The sequence below is a fragment of the Rhinolophus hipposideros genome (assembly GCF_964194185.1).
Source record: "Rhinolophus hipposideros genome assembly, chromosome: 9".
Lineage (NCBI taxonomy): Eukaryota > Metazoa > Chordata > Mammalia > Chiroptera > Rhinolophidae > Rhinolophus > Rhinolophus hipposideros.
In genome coordinates, this window is record NC_138055.1 from 36,290,896 (window position 1) to 36,308,529 (window position 17,634).

Here is a 17,634-nt window from a genome sequence, read left to right on the forward strand (position 1 = left end):
CCAGTTAATAAAATAACTTGCCTAAGAATTACTTTATTAACTTATCAAATTGATTAGTGGATAGAGAGAAAAACAGCAAAACTTTCCTAAAAGAAACATAAAACCCTCAAAGGAATATACTTAAAGGTTAAAAAAAAGTGAATCTGTCCAATACCTAGGGAATCCAGAATCAAGGACTATCTATTCCAAACAATCCTTTGGGTAGTAGTACATTGTAAGAGCTTTTTAAATTACTACCATGTTTGCCTAAAAATAAGACGTAGCCCAACAATCAGCTCTAATACATCTTTTGAAGCAAAAATGAATATAAAACCCGCTATTATATTATATTATATTATATTATATTATATTATATTATATTATATTATATTATATTATATTACTATGTTACTATGGATCGGGTCTTGTATTACTTCTTGCTCCAAAAGACATATTAGAGCTGATTGTCCGGCTAGGTCTTATTTTAGGGGAAACGTGATAGTGACGTGTTTGAAATAATCTTGAATTTTCTTCTTTCACCTGTTTAATCATAAAACTTTACGACTATTTAAACACAGTTTATTGTGTTTGATATTAAAAACCAAAGTTCATAAAGGATCAGATTTCCATTTATCCATTAAGATCACTGAAGAACACACCTACATCTTCCTCCTTGTACTTCTCTCATTTCATTATTTTCTTGAAACAAAGGTGTTCTCCTATTATGCTGTAACTCAATAGCTTTATCAGAATATCAGTGTTTACCTTCCATTCACAGATTTCACAGTTTATAAAAGAATTGTATAACGAAAGACCTCTCCACCCAAACAACTACAATATTTCAAGCTCAATAAATTGTAAATGAAGCTCACTACTGCTTCTATTCTTGTTCAACCTGCTCCATGTCCTGTGGTCCCTATTTCTGTTAATGGCAGCGGCATCTTAGATACCTCAAACTGAAAAATCTTGGAGTACTATTTGTCCATCCTCTTCCTTTTCTTCCACATTCAGTTGCCAAGTCTTGACAACTGATTTCTTCCACTGAAATCTTTTTTTCCCTCTGTTTCTCCCATCACATTTTTACTTAGTATCTCAGGATTTCATTATCTCTTGCTTAAACCATTACCCAACTCCTTCTCCTCCCCATCTTACTGTTAAATGACTTTGTTTCCAATATCTCCACTTCTATTCCATCCCACTTATAAATGATAAATTAAACTTCCTTGAATTTATTCAGGAAAGTTCCAATCATGTTGTCCCCTATTCAGAAATCTTAAATATCTTTCAAATGCCTGTCAAATAATACCCAATTTATTCAAGAACTTCTATTATCTGGTTCCAAATCTACCTTTCCAACATGATCCCCACTATTTTCCTATTGATAGTATGAATGGATGCCTCCCCTAATCTAATCAAGCTCAACTCACTGTTCCCATTAAACACCTGATTTCTTAAAATTGAGTCTTCATTTATTTTGTTGCCTCTACTGAAATGCCATTTATCTGCGCATAGAATGTCTAAATTCTGTTCATTCTTCAATGTACAAGTCAAATATCAACTCCTCCTAACTCACTTTGACCACTCCTCTCCACCTCCGCACTGCTGCCCTGCTGGAAATATGCACAACTAACACATTAACCTTTCTTATTGTATGTCATTTTCTACCTGCATATTTGTTTTACACGTTTTACCTCCCATACTAGAAAATTTACTAATATCTATTAAGAGTTTACTGGGACCAGCCCTAGCTAAGTACTCTACATACATATAAAATAACACACACACACACACACACACAAACGTTCTCATTTACTCTTTGCAAGAACCCTTTCATAGTTGAGGAAAATGAGCTAAAGAGTGGTTAAAGAACTTGCCCAAGATCACACACTTCCTAAATAGCATATGTAATGTATCTCCAACTCTGAAGTGCTTAAGACAAATCTTGCATGTATTATGATTTCAATTAAAGATACATTAAGTGAAAAAGAAGTTCTATAAAATTTTACATTGGAAAATATCTAAGGGATATCCAGGTACTTATTCAATTTTATGCATATTTACTTATTATGTGATTACCAAATATGAGCTAAGTCTGTGCTAGGTGCTGGAGAATTCATTAAGAAAATTATAACAACTAATGCTTATTGGATACCTACCATAAGGAGAATTCTAAGAACTTGGTCAGTATTAACTCATTTAATTCTGAGAGTTACACAATTCTTATTTTTAAAAGAGGTATAAAATTGAGGTCCAAAAACACCACTAACTAACTTGCCCATGTTCCCACAGCTAGCAAGAATCCAGAGGAAGAATCTGGACTGAAATAGTCTGGCCCTACAGCCTGCATGCTGAACCATGGTGCCGTGCTGCTTTTCTAACCCTGGGCTTTCGTCTACCCTCAGGAATCTCAGTACCGTCTGAATTATCTGCTGGTATGGAACCATTTATTGAAATTCAGAAATTTTAAAAAATATTTTTAAATTCTTAAAATATCCTTTGGTCAATCTGTCTAATCTGTCTAGGAGAACTTTTGATTATTCATAATCATAGTAGTTAACATAGGTAGTCATTAAAAGCCTTATAAGTTGAGCCATTTTAAGGAGAGTCATGTAACATGTGAACCAAAGAACTATCTTTAACATCAGACATTAGAAGAAAATTGCCATTACCCCCAGTACCTATCCTATGCAGCACCTCTCAACAGCAAGGACTCTTGAGAACAACAGAAGTCGCAAGTGCTACCATTTATGCATGGATCAAATGTACACTCAACTCACACACTGAGAAAGATTCCCATATGGGAAAAGAAAGAATGTAAACATAAGAAATACGCCAGCATAGGAACAGAAATTGCCCTTCAACGACAGTTTCTCCTGACACAGAATGAAAGAAAAGTATAATTCCCCAGAGAAGAGAATGAGGAAATCAGGACAGCTTTCATTTGGCAGTGGTAACACATTAAGAACAATTTTACCCATAGATTTTTCAGTCTTTGAAAGGCTGACACCAGAAATGACATTCTCCCCACTATTATTACTATTATACATATTGATATATATCAGAGTGAAGAAGTAAGTAATCCTTGATCCATGTGGAATGTGAGATTTCCTAAAAAATAAAAGCCTTAACACTTTTACACTGAAATTCAATTTCAGTCTGTCCAACCTTTCTACAGATCGTATATTTATGAACCAAGTTTACCTAAAAAGTAGACATTCCAAAGTTTTTCATTCTAGAAAATTAATATCTCAGAATAATTTTTCATTCTTGTGATTTCATTGTATGATACTACGTTTAAATTTGTGCAGAATGTATCTTCAAAAGAGCACATGGAACAGAGGAAACCAGGTAAATGTGGATTACTGATACATTATGTATGCACACTTGAAAATTTATAGTAAGAGTGTCATGAATAAAAGTATCATGAATACATTGCTCCAAATTATAGCACTGACATAACATTACTTCTGTTAATATTTGTTCTTTATAGAAAAACCAATTTTGGATGTTTTTGTTACTTAACGTTTATGTAAAGCAAATATATTTCCCCACCATCACAACAACAGTGTAAAAGCTAGAGTGAAAATACAGAGAAGCACAGTGAAAATGCAGTGAAAACAATGTTTAGGACAACTCAAATTCAGATACAATGATACTTATTTCCTCAGTTTGTTGACTAATGAGAGAGACATTTTAGATAGATTCTTGAATTTTCCTTTAAAAAACATCAGGCTTTTCTAATCTTTAAAAAAATAAAACTCTATGTAGGAGATAATGCTTCTTTTTCTTTTACAGAAAACAAAACAAAACAAACAGAATTTTTCTGAGACATGAAAACACCAAGTGAATTAGCTCCACAGCAATTTTCTCTTTCAGTGAAAGTTCTTACAAAACTCTCAGAATCACTCACCACAAAAACTAAATCTTGTTTTGGGCATCCCCATTCTTTGTCATTTTAATTTAGTTACTTAAATGCACAATAAGTTCCCTAATGCTAATCATGGAGCCAGTCTTCTGAGTCAAAACTGAAAAGCCAATGAGTACTTGTGTATTTTTACCATAATTCCAGTTTGCATGAGTAAAGGAACCCCTCTGTTTTGAGGATGCATGAATGATCATCTATGTAGTCTCTCAGCCTCTTTTAACAAAGACATCTGCCCACATAGGTCCTTTTACCATAATGTGGTCGGCTTATGGGGTCGACATCCAAATTAATTACATGTTCATTTAGCTACCAGGTGATAAATATTTGGCCACAGTGAGCCTAACTTGGCTATAAATTGGTTTTCTAAGCATTTTTTCAGTTTAAACTCCACACATAAAACTCATTTTACAATCAATCTTGCATTTTCTTCATTAATTCTCTCCAAACAACACAAAGTGCTTTCCCTAAATTAAAAAAAAAAAATAATAATTCATTTTCTATGGAAGAAAAGTGTGCTGAATCAGATATATATTATGTCACAAAAGCAGAGATTAATTCTATTTGTGTTGTCCATTGCACTTCAAGTTTGTATATACCACTGACGTAAAAGAGCTGCAAGAAATGTACGACGTTTACAGTATTGATAAACATCATCTTGCCTGTATGGAGAGTCTTTGGTCTCAAATGCCTTACAAAATAGTAAATTTGGCTATTTATCATGTCTCCTACCATAGTACTCATTTAGCCAAGCTTTACATATTTAGTTCTTCTAATCTTTTCTCATAAGTCAATCCGTTCAACTCATTAATCTTTCTTGCTCCTTGTCTCTGGTTGCTTTCATTTGGTTTACTAAGAAGGTAGCCTTTAGTAAAGGCTTCCCCCTCTTCTTAACAAGCAGTCCTTGTTTTTCTTTAAAAAAAAATCGTTTGTGTCAAACGATTTCTGAAATCAATTTCCAATGACGATGAGGACCTTTTCTCCCCAACAGATAGCATTCTGTCCATCAAATGATTATAGTCATAATTAACATGTATTCTTCTCAACCTACTGCTCTGTAAATAAGCAAATGATAAAATTAAATAGTATAAGGCCCTTTATTGAAGATAATTTTTGAAAGCCAGAGGGGAAAAAAAATGCTTTTGTATTCAGAGGGGTAGGAAACTCTGAGGGATAGAAAAATTTAAAGCAGATTCAGGAGTTGGAATTTAAAGGAAGACTGACAAAATTCTGACAGATGGAGAAGGGAATAAGAGCATTTAGGTATTGGGGAAATGGCCTGTAAAGAAAAATTGATATGGGTTTAACTAAATAGTAGAAGGAAGTAAACACAAGTTATTCAACAGGACACTAACAGTGTATCACAGCAGAATGAAGACTGTAAAATGTGAATGCCAAATCCCAAGAAATAATAATGAGAACATAGGCCAGATAATTAAAATAACATTTGGGAGGGTTCTTGGCTTCAAATCGTATGAACAATTTCCAAGATTTTTCTAGCTCTCATAATCAAAACTCCAATCTTAGATGCTATTAAAAAAATAACTTTACCAGTAGTTCTATTAAGATATGAGCAGTTCACAATTGGCATTAAAAACACAGAATTGTCGAAACAAATTATTAGAAAGACTTTTTAGTGGAAAGAGAGCAGACTGTACCAGAAAGACTTTGCCGTCTTTGCCACTGGCCTATGTGACACCCATTCAGCAGTTGGTTTTTTCATCTGTAAAATGTGTGTAACAAATACCCTTCCTATTTCTTGGGATAACTACAAAAATGTATCTAAAATCATCTATTAAAAAAAAGCCTGACATACAATAGGTATCAATAATTGGTAACTATTACTATTAACTATTATTAATATAATTTTCCACACTATGGCTTCTTTGTATAATATAGTTAAATGTTTTTATCCCCTCAACCCTGAAACACTTGTCTACCTTCCTCCACCTGTCAAAAACATGTCTTTCAAACAGCTATTATCATAATATTCTCATACACAACCCACTACATTTTATACATATCTACTACGTGCCTCCTGATAACATTTTCTCTAAAGGCCTTTTCAATTTTTGTAATTATGTTTTGAGATGCAACATATATAATAGCTACATTAACTGACCAACATAACTGACCATTATTGATATCCCTTTCAATCAATAATGTGAAACTCAAGAATCTCAGGACCTAAAGGAGACTTAGAAGTGACCTAGGGCAACCAAATGTATGAGCTTCTCCTCTAACATCCTAACCAATAATTAATTCAGCCTCTGTGGAACACGTGCAGGAAGTCCACTATTTCTAATGAAAGCCCACTCCAGTCTGAAGCAGTTTCCTAAAAGGCTTTTCCTTTGACTGAGCCCACACCTGTCTCCCTATAAAAGCCGAACAAGAAAGAAAGTTAAGAACACTTGTGTCCAAAGGTCTTTTGCATTTGAGAGCCACTCTTCTCCAGGCTCTTCCTCAAGTCCCTTCATTCTGGTTGCTAGCACCTATAATCCGTTTTTGGGTGTGACTTAAAATTATTAAAAATAAAACTCCTAGAACATTACAGAGTGGTTTCAGTTCCATATCGGTAATACAGCTCTTGAACACATGCCCAATGTCTGTAAATGCAACCCAACACCACACTACTTTGGGGGCAGCCCAAACAATGTTAGCGGTAACACAATGTTAACCCATACCCAGTTCCCTAAAGCTATTAACACTTGCCGTGGCAATACAAGGAAATCATTTCTTTACTATCTTCTTGAGTGTGGGGACTTCGTGTTGATAAGAACTGCGATGACATATTTCATCCTGCTCAAATGAGATGAGTCTGAACCCTGATACTATCAACCAACATTCTGTTAATTTATTGCAGTCTTCCCAATTTGATCTTCCTACCAGAAGGCTCACTGAGAGACTGAATTGTATAGCAGGATCAGGGACAGAGCCCTCCGGCAAAACACTTTCAGTTTTCACTGTTACCTGGATTCACACAAGCAGCATTCTTTAGCTCCAATGCCAGTTTTCAATGCCATTAACAAATGCCTTGCTGATGTCTCAATACATTAGACATCATTGTCTCTAATGTATTTCCTTCATCAACCATGTCTCTCCTTTTTTAATTAACAAAAGAAACATACAACAGCTTGTATGATGCTTTGGCATCTCAAAAAAATAAATGACAACTGGTTCTAGTTGCCCGTATGCCACTTAGAAAATAACACTGAACAAACTACTGTGCCACAGGTATCTGCTAAAATCAGGTGATGAAAAAAAGCTGATCAAACTTTATCATTCACTAGCCTCGCTTGCTACACCCCATCAGTAAGAAAAATCCATGAATGATTCCTTGAAAACACTATAGATTTCCAACGAATGTAGAAGTAGAACCAAAGAAAAATTTAAGCCTTGCTTTATTTTTCTGAAAATAAAATTTACATCAAAAAACAATTTTAGAAAATCTTTATTATATTTTACAATATGTATATTTTTAATAAATGTCTGTTTATATTTTAACTTTTCAAAACCCAAGCTGCAGTCTCTAATCAATGTTTCTTTTACAAAAATCAAAAAGCAAATACTATAAAGAGACTGTAAGGCTGCACAACACAGAATATTTTATGAATATTCATTAAAGAGACACAAAACAGATATAGGAGGAGACCGGATTTGCAAGAAAAAGCCCAATGTTTCCCTACTATTTTTTTGAGTATTTTACATAGCCCATTTCTTCACTTAAAAAAATGGACAGTCCTCCTTAATACTCCATTTAAGACAGGTGGTTACTCCAGAGCAACAAAAAAATTACCTCTGTGATTACCAAAATTCTAATTTTAGAGATATTTCTCCCAAGGGAAGACAGTGAATATTTAGTTCACGATCCCATTCAAATAGGTTGTCATCATCACAAATTTTAGTGTCCACTTTACTAAAGAAGCAGCTGTCAAAGGGTAGACAAATGCCTCTGCCAATTAGGTTCATAGTAGCCAGCGACCTCTTTTTCACAGAAAAGGAAAACTTTCAATAAAGTTTTAAGGAAGGATGACATTAGGCTTCAGGGCACAGAAGATAATAGGAGTTGGGCTCTTATCCTTCTCCCATAGCAGTATCGGGGAACACGTTTATCTCCCAATTACAACACAGCAGAGGAAAACTAAATAAATACTATTTCCCGGGAGCAAAACTAAAATAATTATTTTTTAGTTTGTAAAACTCTCAAAGGTGTAGACTTTAAGGAGGGAAAAATGTAGATAATTGAATGATTTATCATGGATCTATTCAAGAGTGATTTAAAACGCTTGCTTTTACTCAAGGTTAAAGAATTCCTCAGCCACTTCTACTATTGTCCATGTCATACTGTCTACCTGTTATGAGTTGCCGAGTTCCCAGATACAATGTATATCTGCTCAATGTGTTACAAAAAGATCTATAGTATCACGAAATCTGCAGTTACATCTGACTAGAAAAAAATTTACATTTAATTTTGAAAATGTTCAATATTAAATCTTTCATTTTGCCCTGAGTAAGAATTGTTAATACTTAAAAATCCTCCTGGAACCCAACCCCATTCTTACCCAGGCCCCTTTTGAGTCTATCCACTGTAAATAACTTAAGTCCAAAATGTGTTCTGAAGCGTATAGATGACATTAGCTGATTTCCATTAAGTGCCATTATAGTAAAATCTCCACAGCGTTCAAAAAGTAAATTAATTGTAATCCACTAGGTATTTCAAGGATTTTAGTTTTAAAATATTCTAATAGAAAGTTAAAGCCAAGATGGGATGAGATCCCAGCAAACTGTATTTAATGTGTTAATGTACCATTTGTCTTCTGGGCAAGTAACTAAAGGTCATTTGTTCTTCATGGCAAGTGTTGAAAATAGTTTACATTGAAGGGCTAACTTAAAGGAACAATGTGAAACCCCCCAGGCCTAAAATGACCTTTGAATGCCAACACAGATGTCCAAATCTCTTAAAGAGCAGAGCAGTGATGTTTGCACTCTGGTTTCCAACTGCCTCTTCCTACATGCCCTCTCTCTAATAGAGAAATTAGATTCCTGCCCTGCTTGGACATCTCAGTGTAGCTGATCAACTATTAAAGCCAGGTATCAAAGTTGAGTTTTGGACTGAAGAGGGTGAATTCACAAGCCTACATTTGTCAAATGAGAGGGAGGTTGTGGGAGAGGCAAATGGTAAAAAATCTGTTTGGGGTAGGGGGCTACTTCCGTTCCCCAGGGTTTGAGTGGACTTCTGGGAGGCTGTTTGGCCATCCCACACAGGGCCTGGCTGAAACCCAACAAAGGCTCCTCAGAGCACACATCCTTCAGCGGAGTAAGAGAATGAAGGGAGAAAAATAAAGAGAAAGGGAGATAAGACCCACAATTAAGGTTGCAGGTTATTTAACGTCACCAAAAAACCTTTGGCCATAGTTCTTGCTGTCCCAAGAGGGGCACCAGGACATCTCTTACCAGAAAAGAAGACTCTGATAGAGATGGAGATGTGTTTTCATTTTCTCTAACAGATCAACTGGGGCTGACTTTTCCCTCAGGCTTTGCTAACCACGTCAGAATTTCTGCTTATGAAAAATAACTCACAAACGCACCTAACACATTTGGCCGCTTTCAATGTGATGTAGAAAGACACCAAATTCGAGGTCATTCTGTACTGCCCACAGAGACAGAAGGCAGAATTGATGCTGAAACTCTCATAGGGAAGCTCACTTGCTTTTTCAAGGCCTGCCTGAATTTATGGCAGACTTCACACATTCAGCGTGCTACTTTGTCACTGCTTTGTCACATCTGCGAGGCCAAACAATGGCATGGAACAGAGGCTGCAATGACTAGAAGAGAGATCATGTGTTCTCTAGCAAAGTTTTCTTCAGGCTACATCTTCTAGCAACATGCAGGACAAGAAAAGCATGCAGAGCACCTAGAACAGATTCAGATTTTAGTTTGTACTTGTGTGGAGTTCTTCATTAAAGAAAAGAATTGTTTCCTGGAATTCTGCCTTGTGGTTTCCCAAGATTGTTCTTGAGATGGGCATTCAACATTCAGAGAGGAAAAAAGGAAAGAGATCATTTGCTTTTGTAGTAGTACTTGTAATATCATTTTCCTCCTATTTGCTATAAAGTAAATTAGCCTATTGTCCTTTTTTACAAGACACTCTCTTTAAAGATGACCATTAGTACTACGCAAGCACATTTTGAAACAGGTACTAAGCCAGTATGTCCAAGTGTGGCTGAAACCAGAACAGCTACTTTTTTCCACTTACACAGGAAAATTCAAGGAAAAAATGGTTACATGGGCAACTCACAGTTTCTTTTGGAATGCTTTCATGGAAATTCAGGCTCTATTTGATACACACACCATATTTTTTAATGGTGTTGTGTGGGTGGGTTGGAGGCACATGAAGAGCTCCAAAGTCCATATAAATATCCCAAATGGGCATGGAGAAACTCTCTCATTTCCTTTTTATTGTCTATTGCTCGTTTGCTAACTTGTAGCATGATACTCCTTCATGCCTATTTTAACTTAAACATGAGCACCAGGTTTCTAAAACACGTGGCTAAAAATGATATCACCCTCTCAAAAAGAAAAAAGAAAAAGATTTTAAAAATATCAAAAGAGCCGCTACATTCAAAATAAGAGGTAAGACATGCTTACCCCTATTCTTTTCATCCCCAAACCAACCAGATAGACAAGCCAACCAACAAAAACCTAACATCTCTTTCTTTCTTTCTCTTTTCATGCCAGGGTAGCTGCCTGGGTGGTAGCCATTCGTTCTGGCTTGTGTGCAATTGGAGTGAAGGGACTAGTTAATGGGGAAATTACAGATGACTCTGTATGATGGGTTCTCTTATTTACATTTGCGGTAAAACCCAAGGCAACTGATCTGTAACCCTGACTTGAATCAAGCCCTTACATGGAAATTTTTCCAGCCTGTGGCAGCACCTAAACAGGCTTTCTGGGAAGGGTGCAAGAACCTACTCTTCCTACTGTAGCCTTTGCCAGAGTACTTTATTACAGTACTCATGATCACCCTGAACATCCCTCCCACACCCATCCCCAAAGCAATGTTCACTGGAGTCACATGCTAGTGTCTGGTTAAAAAAAAAAAAAAAATTCTCAGGCAGTGCAAATTGATAGTGTTTTGGTTCTGAATGCTAGAAATAATATTTGAATCAAAAAGTGAAGATGTACAGAAGTCCTCTGAAGTACAGCAGTAACCAAAGCATATTAAATCAAGGAAACCATAAAGAACAAAGGGATAAAGGACTGAAGAAGGGACAAAGGAATGGACATACGAAGTTCTGATAAACACTGGAATCACATTCCAAAGCCAAGGCTGCCCACTGCAATTAACACTCACTCTAAAAGTATGTGATGGAACTCGGTCTACCTTCCTTGTACTGTTTTCCCTCATGACACGAGAAAATGCTTTGCCTTTCACCGTTGTAGAGATTTACTGTTTCACACTCCTAGTAGAATATTTTTTAAGGTAAATTACGAGCCAGCAAGTCACTACATGTTCAGAATGCATTTGCCAAATCAGGAACCCAACATCTTCACTCCATTTAATTGCTTTGAGGCCATAAAGTATAAACAGCTTGGGTTAAAGCAAGAACTACAAACAGATACACACACTCGTGAAATCTTTAGTCAGAATGGAATCCTTAAAGTCAAAGTAATCAAAAGAGGAAGGAAGAACTACCATCTGGCTCCCCTTCATATGAGTCTGTTAGCTTCATATATTCAGACTGGCTGAAAGGGACTTCACAATGCAAAGTGCAACTGAAAGCTGAACAACTGAAAGAGCTCTTGATTTGGGGAACTGATGTCAGGTAATAAAGGAAATAAATGCCTTCTGATTGATTGGTTAGCTACATTCGCCCTGATTTAAAAGTCCCTGAGAAGTTTCACCTCTTTGGTGTGAAGCAAAGATAACATTTTCACCCATAGGAAATGTCTTGCCTAAAGTAAAATGAATTGCACTCTATGGTACACTTATCTCAGGAAGTTTAGTGAAACTGAACAACTGCAAAAAAAAAAAAAAAAAAAAAAAAGTGAAGGATTGGTTTTAGACCATAAGGTGCAAGACCAGTAATGATCCTCAAATGATGAAAAATTATCATTTCATAGACTTTGGTGAAGTTGCTTTGAAAAGTCAATGATTCAATCCCCTCAAGTATTAATAGAAACAGAGACTCAGAGTTATAATAAACACTTAAGGCCATCTTGTCATTGGCAAGTGATACTAAACAATGTTACCATAACTGAATCGCTTCTTGGAGTCTACAAGTAATACTTATATATTTTGATCTTGATACTTCTGATGAAAATTGGCCTTTTATGAAAGAACAGGCTGTAACATAGTTTAGATTTATTGCTGTACACAAGATATCAGGTTTAAGATGTGAAGTTTTATGTGTGTATTAAGAAAGAATAAATTGAAATAAAATTCAAATATATGTGAACACTATTCAAGCCTTTTGATGATTTCTTTCCCTCTTTCTACTTCATTAAGCAAAATATTGTCATTGCCATAAGCACAATTGATAACATAGCATGGTCTTTTCCAGGGTTCAAGCCCTTCATCTATTTTACAAGCTGGTTTGCCAAAAGGGCATGGTATCTTGGAGGAATCCTATCTCTCTTTAGAGTTAATGAGACTTGCTTAGACTTCGTGAGCCTTGCCTATCCTACAGTTCCCCATAAATGATATCCTTCTTCTCACTGTGGAGAGGGGAGAGTGGGTGGGCCTCTTATAATTTTCTTCTAATGAGAAAGCTAGAAATACCTGGTTAAGAGTCAGTGTCAGCAGTACGCAAACTTGTTAAGATCATCAAAAACAAGGAAAGTCTAAGAAACAGTCATAGTCCAGAGGAGCTTATGATATTATATGTAAGATACGATATTATATGTAATGTGGTATCCTGGCTGGGGTCCAAGAACAGGAAAAAAAAAGGATAGTAAGGAAAAACTAAAGTCAACATACAGACTTCAGTTAATGATAATGTATCAATATTGGTTCCTTAACTGTAATTAATGTGTCATACTAATGCAAGATATTAACAACAGAAAAAAAACTGTGTATGGGGTGTATGGGAAGTCTTTGTACTGCAACTTTTCTATAAATCTCAAAGTCTTCTAACTTTTAAAAAGTCAGTGTCAGTAATGATGCAACTGAACCCCCTTAAAATGTAGAAGTACTTGTTATGGATTGATAACTTCCTCAGTTGTAGAATATATTGGGTGATGTGAAAGAATTGAAAACAGTGACACAAGCTCATAAGAAATAATGATATCTATTGAGAGTCCCTGTCCACAGGAAAATAACTGAAAGGTTTTCGTGCTTTAAAAAGAGAGTCAATATCTGGGTAAATCATACTGATGTATAGAACATACACACAGAGTAACTAGGTTGGAGTGCAAGACCTCATCCTTCTCTTCTCCTTACAGCACACAGGACTAGACAAGGTAATGGAAAATACATACATAGCTCCTCTTGTACTTATAAAGTCTATAAATGCAAAATAATCATGGGACCTGATGGGTTTACTGCTCCCTAAAGATCAGTTGCCAAGGCAAGAAACTGGAATATGTTTTCTAATCCACGCTATCCAATAAAAATGACAGCAGATAATAATGCCTTTGAAAGTTTCAAAGTGCTTCACATTTATTATTTCATTTTGTCCTCATAACTATATGAAACAGACAACATAGATTATTATCATAATTTATGGAGAAAACAAAGGCTTAGAAAGTTTATGAAATTTACCTGAATTCATATCATAAGTAAGTGACTGAATTAAAGTGAGGATCTACTTTCTCTCAACTTCAACCTCCCACCTTAACTGGGAATAATGTGCTTTCAAGAAAATAATTTTCTTATTTTCACGTTGTGTTTTATAGTTCAATGCACAACATTCTAAGTATAGCAGAAATCTATGGTGAGGCAGTTCCAATATACCACAATTTCCAGTAAAACATTAATGAAACAAAGTGAAAAAGCCAGGATGATAGCATAAGAAAAAACTGATCATTCTTTCTCTCCTTATCAGTGCAATAAACACAAATACTGAAAAATAGTATTGCTTACAGAGTTAAGTTCAGAATTAATTATTTACAGAATTCAACAGCTCCATCTCTAAATATTATGAATGGCATGCAGTTAATGTTAGTTAGATCTGACTATTGCATGCTATATCATCTTTGCCTTCAAAAGGTACTTTTATTCTCTGATCCCATGATAATATGGTAACTTGGAATACTCACTGCTGATCTACTTTCAGAGCACCTTTTGTTATCAAGTTGCTAACAGAGAAGTGAAAAGCCATCTTGTTTTTAATGAACCACTATCAAAATAAGGATATCTAGTTATAAGCTGGCATTTACTTAAGAAACGAAATTTAGTTCTTGTTCAATTTGGCTACAACTGAAAAAGTGTAAGAGTGAGTTAGTCATTCAGTGGCTATCTCCTGGATGTCTGCTGTGGGCACTGCACCAGAATGTGGACCTAATATGAATAAACGATGGATCCAGTGTGTTGGAAATGTAGTCTAATCAAGGGAAGCCAGTATAATTAGGTACAGAGTCCGGAGACTTGAATAATATTCTGATATTCCTCTTGTTCTTGTTTTTTTCTGTTGTTTTGTGTGTTTTTTTGTGTTTTTTTCCCCCTTCCTGGACTTAGAACTATAAATAAACCCAAAAGGTAAAGTACAGATAAGTCACAAAATGATCATCAGAAACTTAATTCCAGGGCGGCCAGTTGGCTCAATTGGTTAGAGCGCAGTGCTGATAACACCAACGTCGCTGGTTCAGTGCCAGTGAACTGCGCCCTCCACAAGTAGAGTGAAAACAACGGCTTGACTTGGAACTGAGCTGCTGGTGGGCAGCCAGTTGGCTCAGTTGGTTAGAGCGCAGTGCTCATAACACCCAGGTCGCCAGTTCGATTCCCATTTGGGCCAATGAGCTGCGCCCTCCATAACTAGATTGAAGACAACAACTTGACTTGGAGTTGATGGGTCCTGGAAAAACACACTGTTCTTTAATATTTCCCAATTGAAAAAAAAAAAAAGAAGAAGAAGAAGAAGAAAGAAAGAAAGAAAGAAACTTAATTCCAGAGAATTTAACCTGGTTTTATTAGAGAGTACCAACCAATGAGGAACCTGGAACTTGGTTTCTTTTCAGTTTCAGTGAACGTTTGAGAACAATAGTTACTTTGCGGTCAACTTCCAAACAACATCAAAAAGATGCAAGTCATTTCTAGTTTAGGTTCAAGGATCTTATTAAATAAAGTGTTTTAAGTTGTGAAGCACATCTCATGACACACTAACATCTGAAATTGCACCATTTATGAATAATTACTTATTAACTCAAGTAACCGGAGAAGGTGTAGATTTGAGAATAAAAATCAAAGAAACCATAGGATTGGAGAGGGTGTGGTAGGGTAAGGAACACAGACCTACATCTAGAGTGAAGTTCCACAAGGGTCCTTTCCTAGCAAAGTCCAAGTTGGAATTTGACTCTGTATGATTTCTGTTATAAATTATTCTAGGTTTCTAAACTATATTTGAGCATAAACATGAAGTGAATCTCACCACTTTATTCTATGGCAATAAATTCAGTTCAATACGCCACAATGATTTAAACTGTTCAAGGGAGAACAAACTTGAAACAGTCCAATCTCATAACCAAACAGAGCTGAAGTTGAATAACAGGAGCAAAAGAGTGGGTTTCTTTTGGGGGGGGAGTGGAACTCTAGAATCTTAATAACTGCAACTTCTGCTCATTTTCAAACAACTCCTACACAAGCAAAATACCTATAAAGAAGAGGAATGCCTAAACATCAAGAGGTTATTTAAAGTTTACCCAAACTTTTAGAAAAAGCCAAATTGGACTATAAATCCTTGGAGACATGGTTTGCCTCTATCCTTTTTGGCTTTGTCTATTTGGAAAAGAATAATAATTAGAGAAAATATCATTCATTTCTAACACTTCTCCCAGATCCTTTCTTACTTCCAAAGATTATCCAGCTTCACTCTTATGTTTAAGTGAAAATTCCAGGAATTTTGACTGTCTGGCCCAGCGTACCCAAACTTCACAATTTCCAGGTAACTTATGTAATGTAACTGGGACTAGCGAAGAGAAACAAAACAACTATACAAAAAGCCTTGAGGGATTTTTCTACTTGGCTGGTTAAAAGGTTCAGAATTATTTAAGAGTTGGAAAAGGAACAATAAGCCACACCCTCAAAGAGCTTCAGTCTGAATTCCACCATTAGTTTATACCATGTTTTCCAATCCAAAATTTCAGTGTACTAATGAGACTAAAAGGATAGAGCACCCGAAAAATGTGCTGATGTAATCTGAGCTTGCCTGAAATAAAACTTCTAAAACATAATTTGGTTAAAGAACATTGACTGAATTTATTACTTAACACCTTGCTCTTTATGCATATACAAGTTCTCCTGGCTTCTTCCCAAGGTAAAAAAGCTCATCTCTCCACCATTTGTGGTTTCTACAAGTGCCATTAGGCATGAAATTTCTTATGACACAGACCTGTCTGGGACTTCGTACTGAGAAAGCTCTTAGAAAATGATCTCACCTATAACACAGTCCTTCAAACAAAGACAATGAAGATAGCATTATGATGTCACTGCAGGGCATATCAATAAACATATATCATGATAAAAGCTCTAGAACATGGTATCAACAGGGATAACGCCAGGCTATACTTTCTCATACAATTTTACAGTTGAATCAGTTAGGAAAGAAAATTAATAAGATATATTTAGATTGTGACTGTTTACCAAATGGCTGTAATTCCCCTTTCCAAAAATATTTGTTGAAGACATATTTCTCGGATGCCACATAAGAAAAAAAAAGAAGCTTTTGTCTGAATCTGTTTATTTTTCAAATAAGTTATTCTGTTTCACCTTATTAACTACCAATAGAATCATCCTAAAATCCCAGATAAAGTAGACAAGGAAGTCAATAATTGGTTTGAGAGCCTGAAAGAATTTTAACAAGAGCCTTCCAACAGTGACACTGTGAACAGTCTTTGTCCTAATGCTTTTGGGGTTTATTTATTGGGTCTTTGTTATATGCCAGGCATCACTCTCAGTGTTTTATATGGACGATTTCAGTTAAGATTCGTGACAGACTAATAACGTAAATAACATTATCACCATTTCACTGGAATGGAAACGAAGTCTGAGGTTAAGTAACTTTCCAAAGATCCAACAAGTCATGACAACTGAGATTCCTACTTGGACAATCTGAACGCCAAATTCACACTTAGCCCCTTTGCTGTACTGCGCCTATTATATTAATTTACGCTCTTTCCATCTCTTTTTTTCTTCAAAGGATCATGAGCACGGCCACCAGTAAAGAGCCCAGTATGATCTTGAATCTTTCTGCTTCTGTAATGTATTAATTTCAAACACCTACGACAATAATTTCTTCAGAATCCCTGAATCCCCCCAGCTTTATTCACTGAGCAATTCGACAAATATTTATTGACTGCTTCTTATCTATGAACAAGACCGACTAATATATAACTTCTACTCCAAAAAAGTTTATAATACATTGCTCAGAAAAGACTATACATATAACTGAAATAAATGAAATGAATTGCAAAGAATCAGATCATTATACTCTGGTGCCTAAATCTTTACCAAGAGCTTAAGATCAACACACTTTTGCTGGTTCACAATTCCCTACATGAACTGGCCTCTCCCCAGC

At 35.7% G+C, this 17,634-nt stretch overlaps 1 protein-coding gene across 21 annotated transcripts in view; it reads right to left on the reverse strand.

Annotated features, from left to right (window-relative positions):
- Window positions 1-17,634, reverse strand: part of SOX5 (SRY-box transcription factor 5) — a 944,197-nt gene that overhangs the window by 863,613 nt on the left and 62,950 nt on the right. The window lies entirely within an intron of this gene.